Source organism: Triturus cristatus, chromosome 2_2, assembly GCF_964204655.1.
Source record: "Triturus cristatus chromosome 2_2, aTriCri1.1, whole genome shotgun sequence".
NCBI lineage: Eukaryota > Metazoa > Chordata > Amphibia > Caudata > Salamandridae > Triturus > Triturus cristatus.
The window spans coordinates 556031284-556053835 of NC_140582.1; the positions used below are offsets into that span (position 1 = coordinate 556031284).

General features: G+C 44.3%; 1 pseudogene; it reads right to left on the reverse strand.

Moving 5' to 3' along the window:
- Positions 1–1974: 1974 nt before the first annotated feature.
- LOC146862505 (mitochondrial fission regulator 2-like) lies at positions 1975–22177 on the reverse strand (annotated as a pseudogene).
- Between the last annotated feature and the right edge of the window lie 375 nt (positions 22178–22552).

Here is a 22552-nt window from a genome sequence, read left to right on the forward strand (position 1 = left end):
ATGTAATAGACTTGTGCTATATTTCCAGTTTCAAAGCAAATTTGTTGGCTGAAAAAGCAGATCTGAGATTTTACACTCTCAACTTCACCATTGTGTGCCAGGGTTCAGTTCTAAATTCTACCGTGGTGGAAACTCCAGTTGCCAAGTAGAGATAAATATCATACGTCTGGTTCAATTAATTTTTCATTTCAAGTGAAAGAGAGTGCAAGGACTTAAAACACAGGGGCAGATTTACAAGCCCCTTGCGTCACTTTTGCACCGTTGTTGCGTCACTTTTGTGACGCAGCGACAGCGTAAAAGTTGCAGACCATTTGCAACATGACGCATCTAGGGAGATGCGTCACGTTGTGAAGCCCTGCGCCACATTAAACCTGCGTCAGGTTTAATGTATGCAGGGTGGGTGTTCCGTCGCAGGAAGCCCTGTAAAAGTGATGCAGTGAAATCTACAAGATTTCACTGAGTCACTTTTATGCATATGCTGCGTCAAAACCCTGCGCCTGCTTGAAGCAGGCGTCAGGAGTGACGCAGCATGTTAGGCATAGGACGCCCCTGAGCATTGCTGGAGTTGCGTCGTGCTTGCGACACGACTCCAGCAATGCGTGACTTTTCCGTCAACAGATGTGTCAGAATTTCTAATGCATCTGTCAATCCTTGCACCATGGTGCTCCGTATTGTAAATACGGTGCATCCATGGTGAAACAAGGATTTGGCATGTTGGCACAGGGAAAGTGACGCATCTCTACAGATGCGTCACTTTCTTGTAAATCTTCCCAGTAGTGTTTAGCTGATGGTGAATGCTCAATACCTGGGCTATGACACCTTTGCAGGCTTACAACACATTTTTGGTGGGAATAAAACTCAAACATGGTTCTTGCACTGTATTTAAACGTAATGATTGGCTGGTTGGAGGCAGGACTGCCTCACTTTGTAAGGACTGGGACAAGGAGGACCCATGAGGGGGTAATGATTACACGCGTTGCTTAGACATATACAGCAGAGTTGCTTTAAATTTTCCTACTAAGCTATGTTACTCAAATCGCTGGAAGAGATGTGACTTTAGCTACTCTAATTACTCTTTGTCGAAGGAGGGTCATTGTAAACGGTGTGTGACAGGTCGGGAAGTCCATTTACACCTCATCCTCGAAGGAAAAAGAAACACACTTCCTGCTGCAGGTGCATTTTTCTGTGAGGAGAGGTTGCTTCTTCTATGTGTCCTCCGTTTCCACTGACAGACAAAGCCGGTAATCCACAGGCCTCTTAAGCTGAGGAACATGCCTGTCAGATGAAGATCGCAGTACAACACAGAGGAGTTTTAACACTCTGATATGCACAGAGCCTAGTAAGTTACAGCCAACGTCCCATGAAATTCTTTGCATTAGGGCTGTTGCCGCTCCAGTGTTTGATACTACGCTGACAGGCACTGTAAGCCTCTTTTGTGGTATGAGGAGTGTAGTTCCATGGACATATGCAGTGAAGCAACCAACCCCCTTTGCAAACCTCGAATCGGGCCAGTTGTGATTCCGTTGTTGATTAAAACACTGACAAGCACAGCCATAAATCTACAAGCCTGTCAGGCTTCGGGCTAAGATAAACCACCTGTTATGCAGCTATATTTCAGACCTTGTGTGTTACAGAATTAAGTTGACAACCAGAAGTGTATGGTTATGCTTCTCATATAAACCTCTGCCATGCTTTGTGAACAAACATGGAGAAAGGACTAAAACTCACAATACACTGATGCAACTGTAAGGAAGTCTGGAAAATAGAGTTTGTTTGACTTGAAAGCAGTTTAAGATTAACTGTGAACAATAAGTGATCCTCTCCTCTTTTCCAGTAGTACGACTTGTTTAGCGGTATTACAGTTAAATCACAACTCATTAGAAATTTGATCCCTTAGTGTTAACTTAGTATTTTTCTACAAGTACTTTTACAGTCACTATGGCCACAGCTAATATGGCACAGCCTCCTCCATTTTTAGATGAGTCGGGGAAACCAAAAATAAGCAGCATTTCTACGGGCCTCGAGCCAATCCAGTGCAGTGCAAGCATCACTTTTAGCAGCCTTAAAGAAAACCTTTTTCTTAACCATTTGATTAGCTCCGATGAGGGGCAGCCGCTTTCCAATCGACTTTAACAAATGATGTCCAAACACTGATGTTTCTGGACTTGAGAATGGAGAGCCCTCATGCGATTGATTTTCTTTTCCAAATGAGTCATCATTTTTGTGGTTGGCACATTTTTGCTTCAGGGCATTAGCAATTAGTTCAGCTGGGTCTGAAAGTGAATACCGTTTTTCCCCTTTCTCATAACAGGAGTACCGCCTGGCGACCTTTCCACAGTACGCAGTTCGAATCTTTTTTTTTTTTTGTAAAACCTTTTATTGATAAACAGACATCAGCATTACAATCACATTTCGAAGGAAGTAGTACATCTGGCTACATGGGAACAGTGGGTAATATACATTGTACAAAACATACTTTGGAAGGTCTAGGGTGAAGGGGGGTCATCATTACTGTGGACAAGGGGAGGCTGACATATAGCTCCTCGGTAGGAATTCCACGATCTCCAAACTCGGGTCCATTTCTTGGGACATCCACGGGCCACATATACTGTTTTTTCCAGAAACATTGCCCAATCGAAATCTCTTTCCCAATCCCCCACCGTATGAGGAAGCGGCGCTCCCCATTGCTGTGCAATGTTTCTCTTAGCAAACATTAGTCCCAAAGTGACCCATTGTGTCAAACAAACGTTCAAATCTGTTGGCTCCCAGATATTCAATAAACACCTGCGGGCCTCCAAACGGAGGTGTGTGGATAGAACAGTGTTAATAATATCGTGAATGTTACACCAGTATGATTGGATCAGTGAGCATTCCCAAACTATATCAATAAAGGTACCCAATTGGCCACATCCTCGTCTACAATCTCCCCTGTCAGCCCTCCCCATCCGCACCAATTTGGGCCCCATCACGTATACCCTGTGTAGGAGTTTTAGTTGGACAAGTCGGAGACGAGATGGTATTGCCACTACCTTGGGCGAGGAGATAGCCTCCTGCCATTCCTCATCGTCCATCTCAATGCCGTCCATAGACCATTTCTTGGAAATTACACTACCCCTAATCTCCCCATGCCCATGGTCAGATCATCTCATTATCACCTTTTCCATGGACTGCACCCCCCTAATAAAACCTCTCTTCTGGGCAACCACCTGGCTAGAAACTGGAACCGGGCCAACATTGGCGAGTTCTGCACCCTATTAAAAGCCTCCCCCCGATGAACAGGACTCCTTAAGCAATCAGGCTACTGGCATCAAGCGCTGGCTTGAGTCAGCCAGCAACATCGTCTCTCCTTTTAAAAAATACAAACTTAAACGTCCTCACGACGCCCAACGCTGGTTTTCCGACGAGCTGAAAATAAAGAAATTAGCACTCAGGCAAGCCGAGCGCAGTTGGAGACGAGACTATGTCCCGGAAAAAAAGCCTCCTACATTATTCTATTAAAGGACTATAAAAATTCCATTCTCCAGACCAAGACAACGTACTTCTCCTGGAAAAATAACTAATTCAGTTACTAAGACTAAGGATATTTTTTCCATAGTCAACGAACTATCACAACCAGTCAGAGTAATTGCTAAACCGGTCCCCTCTCAATCACTATGTGACTCCCTAAACGCGTATTTTATGGAGAAAATTGCCACCATTAAAAGCAGCATCCCCTCTCCTGTCCTTTTAACAAACCCTCCGATCACGTTCAATAACCCCCAGGTGCTGAATCAAATACCTCTCTAAGAGGAATTCCTTGTCCTACTAAAAAAAGTGGGATCTGGCTCCCCTACAGATTGCTGTCCCCCATGCATTCTACAAGAAGCCTTCTCTATCTGCCAAGACCCCCCACTAGTGCTTCTCAATAATTCTCTCAGACAAGGCACGGTCCCCGATACCTTTAAAATTGCCGAAATTGTCCCCATCCTTAAGAAGTCCAACACCGATCCCTTGACACTCAGCAACTTCCGCCCCATCTCGTTACTCCCCTACCTCAGTAAGATTTTAGAAGCTCATGTAGCTAATTGCCTTAGCTCTTTTATTGAACACTCACAGTTCCTCGACCCCCAGCAGGCAGGATTTAGACCAGCACACTCTACGGAGTTAGTCATCCTAGCAGTAATGGACGAGTTTAGGAAGGGGGCCGATCAAAACAACTCCCAGGCCCTCGTACTTCTGGATCTCCTAATTCTTAGACAATCGTTTCCAGGCAGTCCGCCTATCCAGCTTCTCAGCTGAGAAAGTAGGCTGACCTGTGGGGTCCCTCAGGGGTCTTCTCTCTCACCCCTTCTTTTTAATCTGTACATGTCACCCCTGATACGCTCCTTACGCAACAGTGATGTAGCTGCTTTTAACTACGCAAATGACCTTCAGCTGGTGTTTAAAATCGACTCCTCTACCACCTCAGCCTCCAACTTTCAGTCCACCATGAACCTCATCAGTAACTGGACCTACGCCAATCAATTGAAGCTCAACCCTGACAAGACTGAGCTAATCTTGACCTCCAATCCTTGGAATCTTAACTTCTGGCCTCCTCTCTTAGGCAACCCGCCTCACCAGCAGAATCCGTAAAAAGCCTAGGGGTCATAATAAGCAAAGATCTGTCCATGAAATTCCAGATCGGCGCGGTGGTACCATCTTGCTTCTTCCACTTATGAAGAATCTGTAAAATTTGCAGATTCCTAACCACCGAGGCCCTAACTCTAGTTCTCCTGGCTCTGGTCATCTCCCGTATTGACTACGCCAACTCACTCTATGTTGGCATTCCAGCTTACCAGCTCCATCGCCTACAAATGGTTCAGAACCAAGCAGCTAGGCTCATCTTCCATCAACCCAGACATCAACATGTCTGCCCCTTGATGAAGAGCCTCCACTGACTGCCGGTGGCCAAACGCTGCACATTCAAATTGGGTTGTACCATCTTCAAAGCCCTGGCCGGTCAAGGCCCGGCGTTTATCTCCTCTATGATACATCGCTATACCCCCTCACGTGAACTTCGGTCCTCCCACTTGAACCTGCTCACTATCCCCCGCTCCAAGAGGAAAAAACACGGTGGTCTTAGATTCTCTCTCCTGGTCCCTCCATTCTGGAACTCCCTTCCCACGGAGTTCAGATCAGTAACCTCATACATCCGATTTAGAACACTCCTTAAAACCCTCTTGTTTTCTCAGGCATACGAGTAAGAATCTGTCACTTCACTACTGGCGCATCCCATCCTTAGCGTCATGAAACCGCTTGGAGTAAGCTTGCTTTCCAAATAATTTTAACATAACATAACATTTCTCACGAAAACCCGGAGGGGATCTGGCAGATTGTTAACCAGTTTTTTGTATATCAGTGAAATGGTGCTGTCTGTGATATGGCCGTCCAATACTCTATCCTCTAATGGTGAGGATTTAGGTGGCGTGGCCCCTGGATGTATGTGCGTGTGGAGTGCGTGTCTGACTTGTGTATAACGGAAGAGCTCCGAATCAGCCAACTTGAATTGTTGCTGCAACTCGGCGAATGTCTTAAGGTCCCCAATACGAGAAATGCCTATGAGATCCCATTTGTTGAATCCCTTACTCCTCCACAAGTTACCCAACTGTTCGGCGTCCCATAATGGTGCCACGAGTGAAAGCCTCCGCCCCCAGCCAAGGCACCTAGTGGCGGTGTGCCAGATGTGTACAGTATGTTTGGTGGGGCCGGGGCTTAGAGTAGAGGGCTCTGTTGAAGTTCCCCCCAGAGAGGAGCCATCTATCCATACTGTAACCCAGGTTTCTTGGTGGGCCGTAAGTGCAATGGTTGACGGAGGAGAGGCGGGCCGCCCAGTAGTACAGTTTGATATTAGGAAGGCTAATGCCTCCGTCATACCAGTTCATGGAAAGCTTACCAAGAGCGATTTGCGGCTTGCCGTTCCATAGTAGATCTCTCAGGAGGCCCTCAACTTCTCTAGAATTTTGCATACAAAAACCTGGGAAGAGACATTATTTTAAATAGGGCCACCTTCCCTAACAGGGAAAGGGGGAGCGATTTCCATCTGACGATATCTTTACGTAGCCTGAGCAAGGGGGGTGCAGGTTATGGGCATAGGGGAGGGAGGAGTCCAGGGAGAGATAGATTCCCAGATATGTAAATCCATCTTTGCATATTTGTATAGGACAGTCCCGCTGTGGGATCGGTGGCTCCCCTGCCACTACAAACAAGAGGGACTTGCTCCAGTTTATGGAGTAACCAGAGTATCTACCAAAGATTGTGAGGATATCTAAGACCACAATCAGGGATCGCCTCGGGTAGGTGAAATAAAGGAGGATATCGTCAGCGTAAAGGGAGATATGGTCCTCCCATTCCGATGACCAGCGCATGCCCCGAATCATCGGGTCTTTGCGTACCCAAGCCACCAAGGGTTCCAGTGCCAAGGCAAACAAAAGAGGGGATAGGGGGCATCCCTGCCGGGTCCCTCTTCCCAGCTCAACGGTGGCTGATTTTTTATTGTTGACCACGACCTGGGCCAGGGGTTTCGAATATAATAGCTGCACCCATTGTATATATTTCGGGCCAAATCCCATTTTCTCCAACACCGCCCACAAATATGGCCATTCAACGGTGTCAAAGGCCATGGCTGCATCTAAGGAGACTATGACTGCCGGCTCCAGGAGAGAGGCCGCTCTGCACAATACACCGTGCACCCTGCGCACGTTAAGTGCAGTATTGCAATGAGGGATAAAACCGGACTGATCTGAATGAACTAGGGTCTCAACCATTGTTAAAAGCTGGTTGGCCAAGAGTCTGGCCAGAATCTTGGGTTCCGCGTTTAATAGGGAAATCGGTCTATATGATTTGCAATCAGTTTGGGGTTTCCCCTCCTTATGGATAGTCACAATTGTGGACGTCCTTTGGTCTAGAGGTAGGAGCCCTGTGTCTCTAGAGTCCTCATACATAACCTTTAGGTGCGGGCCAATCTGTCTGGTTTAAGTTTGTAAAGTTGGATCGGCAACCCATTAGGGCCAGAGTCCTTGCCCGATGTAAGGAAACTGATCGCTGCTGCTATTTCATCGTTAGACAAGTTACTCTCCATGAACTCCTGGTCGTCCACTGACAATCTGGGCAGTACTATGTCGGCCAGCATTTGATGGGAATCTTCTTTAGAATAAGGAGCGACCGAAGAGTAGACTGTATCAAAATGGGTGGCAAACAAATGAACTATGTCTTGCGTAATGGATCTACTGCCTTGCTCGTGGAGTTCCGGCACTAGTCTGCTTGCCCAATCCTTTTTATCCAGCCACGCTAGTAGTTTCCCTGCTTTATCACGCACCTTTTACAGCCGCCCCTGCACCGCTCTCCCCAGGGCCTTAGCCTGGTCAGTCGCCAGTGCTCGATAGTCCTGCTGCTTGAGTTTAAGAAGGTGGAGTTTCTCAGATGTGACATCTGACTCTAGGTCTAGTTCTAACTGCCTGACTTCCACCTCCATGGCCTAAATCTCCCTACGGCGCTCTTTCTTTTTCCCAGAAATCAAAGAGAGGGCCTGGCCCCGAATTACCGTCTTGAAGGCCTCCCATAGTGTCTGCGGAGATTCCACAGTGTTCTCATTCTCAAAGAAGTAGTTGTCCATAGCTACAAGGAGTTCCCTACAGATGTGAGGATTCCAAAGATACCACGGGTTAATGGGGGCTACCCGTCCCACCTGTTTGTAGTCAAAAGCCACGTGTAGCCAGACCGGCAAATGATCAGAGATGCCCCAGGCAAGATGTTTGATTTCCCGAACATGGGCAATTTGAGATGCGGGAATCAAAAAATAGTCAACCCGTGAAAGACTCCTGTATGCCCTGGAATGGAAGGTGTACGGCAGAGTGTCAGAGTTAAAGACCCAGAACGAGATGCCAACGTGCACTCAGTATAACGTTCATGCGGATTGTGCGTTTTAGAGAAGTGCTTCCAGCGCTAAGGCGACTGTCCAAAGGCGCCTCGTGGTAAGCATCCAGTCTATATTGCAAACAGGAAGGTATCCCTTTTGCTAGCGCGAGCACGATTTAAAAGGGCTGATGAAGCCTCTAGTGATTTAATCCAATTGAAGAAATGTGAAACAGTAGTTATGACGTTCTCAAAACAATTGATTTATTCTCAATATGAATTGATTCTGATATAATTTTTGTGAATGTTGGTTGAATTCATTGCGGTGTTATAAAACATTGTCCGTCTTACGAAGATATCAACAATAAACCCAATGCATTTCGGGTTCAAAACGAACCCTTCGTCAGGGGTAATTCTTGAAGCTGTAAATAACAAAAGGCAAATCAAACTAGCGTCCTCATTTAACAAACTGAAGATTCTATAAAAAGTCATGCTGAAATATGCAATATCGAGGTCGCAGAGTGAGCACTCCACTCTCTCCATTAGTAATGAGTGCATGTAGCATTTGAAGGTACGTGACAAAGTTGAGAAACACGATCGGAGTGGTCTTAATTGAAAGTGCATGCCTTAGTAAAAGGAAAACATCAGAAGTACCCTTATATGAATAATGAGTTCTCGAGAGTCGGTGAAAAAGATAAACGTGAAGATAACTTGGGAACTTAAGTGATTGGAACAGAGTGAGTGGAATACGCTGAAGTGACCCGTTATAAACGTGATTAACAGAAAACAAGTGCGGTGAAAAATACGTCTGAAGATTGGCGTGTCTTCAGCGGGTTGAAGAATGGCTAAAGTGCGGGGAGATAGTGGCAGTTAGTACGTAGAGAGAAGTTACAAAGATACGTGAGACAGGGTAGAGCAGAGCGACAATGCGAGAAGTCCATACACATATTTTTTACTAGCTTACCCGGGAAGTGCGTGTGTGTCCACATCCGGCGAAAACACATCCGGCGGGGTGGCTGGCGTGTATTCGTCGGAACGGGAGGAGTTTAAATAAGAAAGAGAGGACAGGTAATACGCTAGAGGAATGGAAATAGAAAGAGTGCACAGCGGGGTTGACACCGGATACAATGTGCAAAGCATAACGATGTTTACAGAAAGCAATTTAGAGAAAAAACAGGTATTGCGCTTAAGAAATGGAAGTAGAGAGGGTACATTAACAAGATTAACACAGGATACATTGTACAAGACATAACGATGTTTACAAAAAGCAATTAAATTCTATACGATCATTTAAACCGAGAGGCTGCAGGGATTGCAGTTTCTTGGTCCAATAAAATTCTGCCCTCGCAAGGGTTTTTTGTGGGTCAGCGTCATTGCGAGATTTTTGTGACTCCAGAACAGTGAAACGTAACTGGGAAATGTTGTGTTTAGCTTCTATCCAGTGGACTGCGACTGTGGACTTCTCATTTTTGGTGCGAATGTTGCTTTTATGCTCTCCAATGCGGATCTTTATTTTACGTTCTGTTCTCCCGACGTAAATTTTACCACAAGGGCATTTGAGGGCATAGATTACATTGGATGTGTCACAGGTGCTGGAATGTCGTAGTTTTGTTTTATGACCTTTGGTTGGATGAATGAAAAAATCACCAGGTATTACATTATTGCAATGCACACAGTTAGACACTGCTGCATGCCTTTGAAAGTCATGTTAGATGTGGTAGATTGTGGATTTAGCAACTCTTTCAGGTTCTTTGATCTTTGCATGGCGAAAATGGGTTTTCGTGGAAACAAGGTTGATAGATCTGGTTCTGTCTGGATGATATTCCAATGTTTCATGATGATGGATTTGATGGTGGTGGCTTGTGTAGAATGTTTTAGAACACAAACCAAAGGATTGGCCTGTTTTTTGTTAGTGCGTTGTAGCAAACTGTTACGCTCAGTCATAGCGAGTCTATGTTTTGCCTCATTCAACAGCTGTAGTGGGTATCCTCTTTTCAAAAATTGATCTGTAAATTTGTTAGTGATTGAGATCATCTCATCAGGATCCGAAGTGATTCTTTTAAGTCTGATAAATTGCGAGTACGGTAGATGTTTCTTCAAGGTAGATTGGTGGAAGCTGTCAAAATGGAGAGAATTGTTCCTGTCTGTGGGCTTGATATACACTTTAGTTTGTATGGATCCTTGAGTGATTTGAATTAATACATCCAGGAAGTTGATGTAGTGTTGGTGTATGTGATGAGTAAACTTGATACGATCATGGATATGATTAAGTTCAGAGATGTTGCATTCGAGATCACTACGATCACCTTTCCAGATTATTAGAATATCATCAATATAGCGTTTGTAGAGAACCAGATTATGAGACCACTTGTGGTTTTCAAGGATATGTTCTTGTTTGAGTTTGGCCATGAAGATATTAGCGTACGAAGGAGCTCCGGCAAAACCCATGGAAGTTCCGTTATTTTGGGCGTAAAACACACCCTTCCATTCAAAGTAGCTGTGATATAGTGAGAATTGAAGAAGTTCCAACAGAAACACTTTTTCAGCACAGACATGATTGTGAATTTTTCAGCCAAAGATTGGAGTACTTTAAAACAACTAGCCAACATTCCTCTCTTGACTTTCGCCAAGGCTGATAAAGGCGGAGCACTTGTAGTGCTTGACAACAATCTCTATGAAGAGAGCGTAATGCAGCACATCGCTGACTCAGACACTTATACTAAACTTGACCAAGATCCCACACACAGCTATCAGTGTCTCCTTAAACAGATTCTCAAACGCGCTGAAGAAATGGGTTGGATCAATAACAAAACTGAGAGGTTCCTTTACACAGAGTATCCACGAAGGCCCAAACTTTATATGTTGCCTAAGATTCATAAAAACCACCTTTTCGACCAATTGTGTCAGCATGCGGTTCCCTATCTGAACCTATAGGCAGATACCTTGACTACTTCCTGCAACCCATCGTCCAAAACCAAGAGTCTTATCTGAAAGATACTACTGATCTCCTGAATGTTCTAAATGATCTCGACACACAAGGTATTGAACAGTGGTGGTTATGTACTATTGATGTAACCTCCCTTTATACCCCCATTCCCCACGGAGATGGTCTTGAAGCCACTGAATGGGCCTTACTAAATCACAATCATGTCTGTGCTGAAAAAGTGTTTCTGTTAGAACTTCTTCAATTCTCACTATATCACAGCTACTTTGAATGGAAGGGTGTGTTTTACGCCCAAAATAACGGAACTTCCATGCGTTTTGCCGGAGCGCCTTCGTACGCTAATATCTTCATGGCCAAACTCGAACAAGAACATATCCTTGAAAACCACAAGTGGTCTCATAATCTGGTTCTCTACAAACGCTATATTGATGATATTCTAATAATCTGGAAAGGTGATCGTAGTGATATCGAATGCAACATCTCTGAACTTAATCATATCCATGATCGTATCAAGTTTACTCATCACATACACCAACACTACATCAACTTCCTGGATGTATTAATTCAAATCACTCAAGGATCCATACAAACTAAAGTGTATATCAAGCCCACAGACAGGAACAATTCTCTCAATTTTGACAGCTTCCACCAATCTACCTTGAAGAAACATCTACCGTACTCGCAATTTATCAGACTTAAAAGAATCACTTCGGATCCTGATGAGATGATCTCAATCACTAACAAATTTACAGATCAATTTTTGAAAAGAGGATACCCACTACAGCTTTTGAATGAGGCAAAACATAGACTCGCTATGACTGAGCGTAACAGTTTGCTACAACGCACTAACAAAAAACAGGCCAATCCTTTGGTTTGTGTTCTAAAACATTCTACACAAGCCACCACCATCAACTCCATCATCATGAAACATTGGAATATCATCCAGACAGAACCAGATCTATCAACCTTGTTTCCACGAAAACCCATTTTCGCCATGCAAAGATCAAAGAACCTGAAAGAGTTGCTAAATCCACAATCTACCACATCTAACATGACTTTCAAAGGCATGCAGAGGTGTCTAAACTGTGTGCATTGCAATAATGTAATACCTGGTGATTTTTTCATTCATCCAACCAAAGGTCATAAAATAAAACTACGACATTCTAGCACCTGTGACACATCCAATGTAATCTATGCCCTCAAATGCCCTTGTGGTAAAATTTACGTTGGGAGAACAGAACGTAAAATAAAGATCCGCATTGGAGAGCATAAAAGCAACATTCGCACCAAAAATGAGAAGTCCACAGTCGCAGTCCACTGGATAGAAGCTAAACACAACATTTTTCAGTTACGTTTCACTGTTCTGGAGTCACAAAATCTCGCAATGATGCTGACCCACAAAAAACCCTTGCGAGGGCAGAATTTTATTGGACCAAAAAACTGCAATCCCTGCAGCCTCTGGGTTTAAATGATCGTATAGAATTTAATTGCTTTTTGTAAACATCGTTATGTCTTGTACAATGTGTCCTGTGTTAATCTTGTTAATGTACCCTTTCTACTTCCATTTCTTAAGCGCAATACCTGTTTTTTCTCTAAATTGGTTTCTGTAAACATCGTTATGCTTTGCACATTGTATCCGGTGTCAACCCCGCTGTGCACTCTTTCTATTTCCATTCCTCTAGCGTATTACCTGTCCTCTCTTTCTTATTTAAACTCCTCCCGTTCCGACGAATACACGCCAGCCACCCCGCCGGACGTGTTTTCGCCGGATGTGGACACACAAGCACTTCCCGGGTAAGCTCGTAAAAACTATGTGTATGGACTTCTCGCATTGTCGCTCTGCTCTACCCTGTCTCACGTATCTTTGTAACTTCTCTCTACGTACTAACTGCCACTATCTCCCCGCACTTTAGCCATTCTTCAACCCGCTGAAGACACGCCAATCTTCAGACGTATTTTTCACCGCACCTGTTTTCTGTTATACTCACATTTATAACGGGTCACTTCAGCGTATTCCACTCACTCTGTTCCAATCACTTAAGTTCCCAAGTTATCTTCACGTTTATCTTTTTCACCGACTCTCGAGAACTCATTATTCATATAAGGGTACTTCTGATGTTTTCCTTTTACTAAGGCATGCACTTTCAATTAAGACCACTCCGATCGTGTTTCTCAACTTTGTCACGTACCTTCAAATGCTACATTCACTCATTACTAATGGAGAGAGTGGAGTGCTCACTCTGCGACCTCGATATTGCACATTTCAGCATGACTTTTTATAGAATCTTCAGTTTGTTATATGAGGACGCTAGTTTGATTTGCCTTTTGTTATTTACAGCTTCAAGAATTAACCCTGACGAAGGGTTTGTTTTGAACCCGAAATGCATTCGGTTTATTGTTGATATCTTCGTAAGACGGACAATGTTTTATAACACCACAAAGAATTCAATCAACATTCACAAAAATTATATCAGAATCAATTCATATTGAGAATAAATCAATTGTTTTGAGAACGTCATAACTACTGTTTCACATTTCTTCAATTGGATTAAATCACTAGAGGCTTCATCAGCCCTTTTAAATCGTGCTCGCGCTAGCAAAAGGGATCCCTTCCTGTTTGCAATATAGACTGGAGAGTTAAAGACCCGCCAACTGCCTGCCAGTCCCATAGCCTCAAGGAAATTGGGTAGCCAACTAGATGAGCGAGCAATTTCATGCGGAGGGTGACGATCTAATGTGCCTGAAACCACTGAGTTTAAATCTCCCCCAACAGCAACAGACCCTCCGGTATGTTCAGTAGTAATGTGTCTCCAAGTCCCTGAATGTGATGGCTTGGAGGCCCGGAGGCACGTAAACTGATAGAAGTGTAATTGGATGTCCCTCCCAGATGCCTGAGACCCCAACTTAACGCCCCCTGTTGTCTGTCCAGGTTTCCTGCACTACAAGGGGGAAGGACTTCTTCATCAGTATGCCTACCCCTCGGGAGCCTGTGGTGAATCCTGCATGGGTCAACAGCACGTAACTCCCCGTGGAGTGCCTTACAAGTATTACCAATCGGATGAGTTTCCTGAAGAAGGATAATGTCGGGGGCCTGGCGCTTTATGTATTGAAGGACCACACTACGTTTTATCTTGTCCCCGCAACCCATTGACATTCCAACTTAACAGTTTATTTTCTCCGTCCCAAAATGCTGCCATAATAAGTTATGAAATTCTCCATACCATGTGAGGAACTTGCAGTGCCTGTGTGTACTTCCCCCTCTAATGTTGCAGTAGAAGTTGCTGATGTAATAAATGCCACATGAAATACAACAAAACTCCCCCTCCCAACAACCCCCCACCCCGCTGCCCTGCACTCTGGGCCTAGAACTGCCCATCTAAAACTTGCAGAGTGCCTGTCACCCCAGAAAAGGTTCAAGAAAGAAAAAAAGAAGAGAAAAAGGGGGGGAGGGATGAAAGCGCTCCGTTTCCCGCCCCCGAAAAGGTCAATTATACACCCAAATGAAAGCAAATACCACAGGTCCAATTGAGTCCGCGAACCCTAGCAACACGAAACTAGAAATCCCCCTCCCAGACCCACCCCTCACAGGCCCCATTTACTTAGTCCGAAGTCCGCTACCAAGCTGGTCCCTGCGTCAGGCCGGTTGACCGTCCACACTGCCACCGCCGTCATGATCGACTGGACTCCTCACTCCGCGGCATTCGAGCCATTCTGCCGCAGCATCTGGATGTTCGAAAAACCACGCTCTCCCCTCTGCCTTAATCCGAAGGCGTGCTGGGAACAACATGGAATATTTCTATCCCCGATCTATGAGGTCAAGTTTGACCGATAGGAATGACCTTCGCTGCCATTGTACCCTCGGCGTGAAATATGGAAAAAAGGAAATGTCCGCCTTTTCATACCGGAGGGGTGCACCCGCCCTAGAGTTTTGAAGGATAACGTCTCTGTCACGATAGTTCAAAACCCTAGCCAGCATGGACCGCGGGGGAGCGCCTGGCTTGGGACAGCCGCCCGGGACCCTGTGGGCGCGTTCAATAACAAAAAACTTACTGAGGCTTTTGGGCTGTAAATGCTTCAAAATAAGGTCTTTGACAAAGAGATCAGGGGATTGCCCCTCCGATTTTTCCGGAACCCCAAGGATGCGGAGATTGTTGCGTTGCAGGCGTCCCTCGTAATCATCCAGCTTAAGGTCAGTGAGCTTGCAGAAGTCCTGAAGGTCTTGGACCTCCCCCTGAAGCTGGGCAACATCGCCTACCAGACTAGCAGTGGTAAGTTCTACTTGCTTGACCTTCTCATTCAGTTTCGCCATGCCAGCCCTGATGAGATTAACGTTGATCGCCACTGTGTCCAGGGAGGTCTTAACACCAGTGATAGCGTCCATTACGTACTTCAATGAGATTTCCTGTTCCTCATCGTTCCAGCCCCCTGAGTTTGCATCTCTGGACAACCGGGGCTGTTGAGCATCTTTAGGGACAGTGTACCGGTCCAGTTTATTGGATTGCGTAGTCTTTAGCCCACGGGTCCCTGCGACCTTACTGCACTCCATTACGTCACTGGTGTGTTCACTACTAGCCTGTCCGAGGACACCCAAGCCGGACGAACCCCCCGTCAACGATGGTGGGCTGAGAACTGGCTGGATGGTTAGACTGCCGACGTGCCCCCGCGAGTGTTCAGTGGGCCCCCTCCAGGTCTGTTTACCGCTGGTGAAAGTGCCGTCTCCGCACTGGTTGCAAAGGCGATGGGGGCACCAGGGGATACCCCGACCCCCACAAGTCCCTTATATCAGCAAAAGTTCTGTGTCGGGGTGAGGGCCTTCTCACCCCCGTCGCAGTGGGCCCTTCCACTCCACTGATAGCGCCTCGCGGTTTCTGCTGCCCCACCTCCACCCCCTCAAAAATCTTTGGGCACAGCAGGGCCTATGCCGGAGAAGACGGAAGTCCCTAGGAGGCTACAGTAAGCGATTGTAGCAGCTGATGATCGCCTGCAGCGAGGGGGGGAGAGCAGGGAACAACCGGGCTGGAGGACACAATGGCCTCTGCTGATTACCTTCAGCTGCCAATCAAACACCAGTCGCCGATCTCCGCACTCTATCCGGGGCCTCACTGTGCTGTCGGTACTCACAGCCGGGCCTGGTTAGCCTCGATCCACCTTTGCTCGTACACACCTCCACTCTAGGTGGCGGAAGGGAAGGCCTCGCTATTACGGTGATTGTAACGTCGGTCTCCGGGGTCGGAGACGGACTGGAGTTGTCAGGTTCGTGTCCGCAAGTGGTCCAATACACCTGACAGCTGTCTGACGGGTCGGATTTTAGTCCAGGATAGCCAAAAGAACGGGACAGGTTGCTGAGCTACACTCTACGCGACCATCATGCCTCGATGCCTAGCCACACCCCCACGCAGTTCGAATCTTATTTAAATCCTTGAGAACATCCGTCATGCTAGGTATATTTTCAGCACTATCCTTCCCAGGGTCATTGGTTGTGGGAGGATTGTTATTAGCAGCACAGAGTTGTTTTATAAGGTTACTGAAAGAATTGCTGACATCTGAACTTGTTGGTGGCAGAGGAGGTGGCAGCGGGGGTGGTGGTGGGTTGCTGGCCGAATTGTAGGCTGATGCACTGAAGCAGAGTGTGATATCAAAGTCAGTCCTTGGAATGGGCAAACATATGCAGGGCTGTCAAGCAAACTCACTGCTGCAAAAGTGTCTCTTTTTTCTTGAACTGCAACTATGGCAGCAATCTGAGCCCGGAGCCGGGCTAGCTCCTCCTCAAGTGCTGTAATTTTCTGAAGGTTCTCATTATTTTGTGGAAGTTGTTCTCCAGCTTGCACTGACTGTCTCTTCTGGAGAGGATGACATGGCGGAACTCTCAGCAGACTTGGAACCCTGGATTGGTTTGCTAGTGATACTTGTAGACATGTCATTCCTGATCTTTGTACAAGATTCTCTGCCATTATTCATTAGCCAGGCAACATCAGCCAGAGATGGAACCATGGAGTTTTTGAGAGTTTCACAGTCAGCAGCACTTTGCCTGGCTACATTATGAAAACGCGATTGCAGGCATGGATGAAAAGGGAGAACTGTTCCAATCATTCGGACCACAATGCGAGTATGTCCATATTCTTTAAACTCCCGCTCTGGTATGAACCGTTCAGCCGGTATACCAAAGTACTCAAAGAGCTGCCGGATCAGGCTGATCAATAAGACATTTACTGCACAAAGTTGAACTGCAACATACAGATCAACAATCTTTTGACTTTGGTTTCCAAAGGAGGTGGGACCCCTTCACATAACTGCGAGTGGACCTGCTGGCGCACTTTCGCTCCAGATCATCCTGCCATTGCCCTAGCACTAGACACATAACTAGATACAGACAAATCTTCTGATGTTTGACACGCCCAGTCATCAACACTAGTCTTGGACACTTTTCATACACTTGCTTTTCAAAAACAAGATTTGAAAGAAATATTATTGTCTACGGGTGCTCTATGGACTGCAATTTAGAGAATGGTAAAGTGAGCCTGGTATTTTACTGACCTCTGCTGGTCGTTTTCTATCAAGAAAGTTAAATAGTGGCAGTTGCCAGAAAAATATAAAAAATAAAGTGCCTCAGCAGAAAGCAGTTCTGGTATTTTACTGACCTCTACAGCTCGTTTTCTATCAAGACAGTTAAATAGAGGCAGTTGAACAGAAATCATAAGCAGACAAGTCCTAGCGCTGATCTCCAGATCCCACAAAGTACATAAACATATAAGTATATACTAAAAAATATACAAGAGGTCTCTAATGCTCGACCTAAAAAGGACTGAAGGATGTGTTCCAGACTACTCTGAACAAATTGGAGAAACACTTTGGTCTCAAGGTAAATGTGGTTTTAGAGAGACACTGTAGAGTAAAAAGGAAAGAATGAAAAAGGAACGAGTTATATTGCAGTTCTTAGAGGGTTGTCTAATATGCGTGAATTTGGTTCCCTCTGTGATTCTTTAATAAGGGATCAATTTGTTATGTGTACAAATAACCCTAAAATCCAGGGAAAATTGTTAGCTGGAAATCTGAATTTAAAAAATGCCATAGAGATTGTTAGAAGCATTGAGCATACAGCAGAAAGTATAAACGAAATGAAAAAGCGTAATTCTGCTAAGACTATGCATGTTATTAGGAACAATGAAGATCAAATAGGAGAGGTAGAACATGGAAAAATAACACTTATTTTGTCCCCAGGAAGAAAATTGAGGAGGAAAAAAAGAAATAATGAAATGTTATTGTTGTGGTAATCCCAACCACCTTGCTAATAATCTTAATTGCTCCACACGTTCCCTTGTGTGCAGGAAATGCAAAAAGAGCGGACATTCTGCCAGGTTGAGCAAGAATCTTACCACTGATAGAAGAAATGTACATGTAGTTGAAGAAGTGGATGGAGGGGTGAGCAAATTTGTATTTCAATTGGGGGACAATACCTTAAAGAAGGGAAATACTTATCCCACATGTAATATAACCTTAGATAGGGTACAACTAACAGTTTTTGTGGATTCATGTTCGTTCACCATACCCAATAATTGATTATAACATCTTTCAAGAAAACTTTAAAGGAAAGAGCTATTCCATTCAAAAGGCTGACATTGAACCTTAGGGATACAATAAGGACCCCATACCTCTGATTGGAATGCTAACCATGTTGATATCTTTCAAGTATCACACAACCTTTGGGAAGGTTTATCCGACAAAGAGGGGATCCAGCTTACTAGGTAGGGTAATCAATTGAATTGGGGATTAGGCTTGACTCCAACAGTGAAGAACATGTTTTAGCTATACAAGAGGGAGGTGAGTGTAAAGAGGTGTGTGATGAGTTCCCCAAACCTTTATCTGAGGAACTAGGCCACTTAAGGAATTTCCAACAACAAATTAAAAGTTAATGCAATACCAGTGATACATAAAGTAAGATCCATCCCTTGTATGCTGCAGGAACCCCTCAAAGAAGAATTAAACAAGTTATTTGCTCAAGGCATCATTGAACCTATTGAAAGTTCTTTATGGCTTGCCCCAGTTGTTGTCATTCAAAAATCAGGGTGGAGGTGTTTACGCCTCTGTGGACTTAAGTGACTTCAATGTAAATATTTGGGTGGACAGACTTCTCCTTCCCAGAATAAATGAAATGATCAGTTTATTTGGGGAAGCGGATTGTTACAGCGTTAAATTTCTTTCCTCAGCGTACCACCAGATTGAGTGCACCCAGACCCCAAATCTCTATCATCATTCTTAATATGGTTTGGGGCATTCTGGTACTGTAGAATGCCATTTCGCCTAGCATCATGTGCATTGGTATTTTGAAGGGTTATGCAAATGATTTTGGAGGATATAAAAGATGTACTATGCCTCGAGGGCGACATTTTGATCTATGGTGCCTCAGTAGCACGAAAAAATATTACCTTAAGAAAGGTTCTAAAGGCATTGAAGGAAGCCGGGTTAACAATCAGGAAAGACAAATGTCAGATTGGGGTGGAATCCGTGGATTATTTGGATCATTGAATTTCAAAACATGGAATTAAGCCTAAACGTGATTTGGTAAAGGCAGTGAGGGAGGCACCCCGTCCCATAAATAAAGATGAGTTGAAATCCTTTTTTGATTAGTAGAGTACATGACTAAATTTGTAAAATCTTTGCAGGCAGCACAGCTCATTTGAGAGGGCTATTTAGAAAAAGGTCCAATTCAATTGGGATTCTGATCGCCAAAGCCCTTTAGGAATTACAAAAAAATCGATAATCAACGCACCATCATTAGGAAATTTTGACACAAGATGTAAAACCATTTTGACCACCGATGCGGGTGGTAAAGGGATAGGGGCATCATTAACACAAATGGTAGAAGGCAAAGAAAAAACTTGTGGCGTTCGCATCCCGGGCATAAACGGAAGTTGAACACAACTACTCCACGAAGGAAAGTGAATCTTTAGCTTGCTCTTGGGCCATTGCCCATTCCAAAATTTTCTTGTGGGGTTTGCCATTTTCAGTACGCACAGACTAAAAACCCTTGATATACATATTTTCAACCAGAGCAAGGGTGAATACTGCCCCCTGCATTGCTAAGCGGTTAATTGTCTTAGAGGATTATAACTTTAAAACTGACCATGTTCCACGCTCAAAAAACGTAGGAGCGGATTGTTTCTCCAGATTACCGTGCAGAGGGGAGGAAGTGAAAAGAAACAGTGGGGCAGAACCTATCTTGGTAGTTGAATTATCAGGAATCTCAGAAAAAGAGTGGGACTCCTGTATGGAAAATGAGCTTTGCCTCTAACTAGTGAAGGAGAAAATAGTTCTGGGTGGCCTGTAAAGCCTGAAAACTTAGATGATGATCTCAAAGACTTTTGGGCAGTTAAACAAGAGTTAAGTATTGTCAATAACAAAGTTATGAGAAGGGAGACTGGTGCCCCCTAAAGATTTGCAAGACAGAATAGCTGAGTTAGCCCATGAAGGGCATTTGGGGAGGAGTCTTACTAAATCTAAGGTGAGAGCTATATTTTGGATCCCTAGGATGAACAGGGCAGTGGATGATATGGTGAGGGATTGTTTAATTTGTGCCATTAGCGATACATCTAAAGGCAATAGAGATGCTCCATTGTCCCCAGTGAGCGTGTCATCTAAACCTTGAGATAAACTTGGTCTAGACATCAGAAGGCCTCTGAAGCACTCTTTGAGGGCTGGGAAGTTTATGTTAGTATTAGTAGACTACCACTCACATTGGATCATGACCAAAGTGGTCAGTAATATCACACAGAAGCTATGATAAATTTCCTGCCAGATGCGTTCTTTACAGAAGGAGTGCCTAGCAACATCATAACAGATAATGGGGTGCAATTTACATCAGATGAAATGAAAGATTTCCTGGAAAGGATATCGATAAAACATCTCAAAACAGAACTATACTGTCCACAAGCTGATGGGTTACTTGAGCGAGTCAATTGTATGTTTATGGAATGTATTAAGTTAGCTTATACGTCTGAAATACCAGCGGGCAAGGCTCTTTGGAGAATGCTTTGGTCATATAGCACCACACCCAATTATGTCACCAACGTATCACCTTTTCTGGCACTTAAGGGCAGACTACCAGGTACAATGATGACACCTAATTGGCTTGGAGGATGTGAACCTAAATGATTGTGCAGAGAAGAGATGGTTAACCAAGTCAGCATACATTAAGAAGTGTGGAAAAAAGGATATGGCCAGAAACATGGGATCACGGGTGGAAATTGGAAGGTGGGGAATTGGGTGTTAATGAAACTGCCGGTACCATGCCAAAAAAGTGGCAGTACATTTTCCAAACCTCTGAAAGTGAGTGTTATAAAATAAATGTCATAACTTTAGAAGCTGGTACAACCTGGAGTATTGACAGCATATTACCTTGTCACCAAATCTCTGTGTAGTGTTGGTCCGATTGAGAAATCCCCATAAAGGTCATATTCAGGCGCAGTTCATTCTAATGTCAGGACTCACACTGTCCTGGTTTGGCACAAAGATTTGATTGTTCATTAAGATTGTTAGCGCATGCCATAACAGAAGTTATGTGCCTTCCAATATGTTTCAACTCTTTTAGGACTCAATGCATTCCTTTGTAACCTTGTCAAGATCTACTGTTCGGATAGCTTAATGAACATGTTTTTATTTATAGGAGGGAGATGTGTTGCATTGAAGTAATTGGCAATCTATCCAGTTAGTATTTCATATTTGCTTCCCTATATACCCCCTTTTCCCTTCCCCACTCTCCCCTGCCTTTCCCTTTAACATATGTGCCATAATTCTGTTGACAGTTGGAATGTTCAGTTGGAGCACTGTGTGAAGACCTCTTACTGAACACCTAATGTGGCTGGGAGGCTGTTGCAGCATGATAGAATAAAGTACTATTTTCCACTCAGCATTCCCGTTGTACTTTATAATAATAACCTAGGGCTCATAGACTATTATGGGGAATATTCAATAATCCTTTCTCCTTAGGCTAACATAGACCCATAGAAACCAAAGGAACAATCCAGAATCCCTTCTGCATAGGCTCACCTGGGGCTATAGCAACCAAAGATGAACTCTCCAGCAGCTAAACTTTATAAAAGGCAGCCTCACTCACCCATACTCTACCAAGCAATCAGCAGTCAGAAGGGAACCAGCATTGTCGCATTCTCAACCAAACCCTCAGCCAAGCAGGATCCTCACAATCATGCTTCCAGCAAACCAGAATCCACACAACCTTGAATACAGCAGACAAGCATCCTTGCATACAAATCCAGTAATCAACAAACAGGAAACACCAAACAACTCACGATTACCTGCAAACATAAGGTATTTCACTCACCTGTCTTCTTGCATCTGATAGAGCGTCATGATGTTTTGAAAATTGTAGGGGTGCATCATAATCGTGGTTAGTCCGCACCCATATATATTCAACTGTGGTACTAAACTGATTATTAGAATGTATAAGTAATAATGAAATATGTGATTGTCATCGTAGAAAATTAATCCATGCCACTGAGAAAGTAAAGTGGCATTTAAATGTGATTATATAACTTTGTTGTTCTTTGCAAATGCTTATTGAATTGCTCATGTGTAATGTAATGCATTAGATTTAAATGTAAACAATATTTAAGTCTGCACGTGTAGGGATGATTACTTATGTACTAAATGTAACGAAATATAGGGCTTACAGATGCAACGTTTATTAATTCGTGTAGTTTTTGATGTATTGAGGCCTAAATGAAT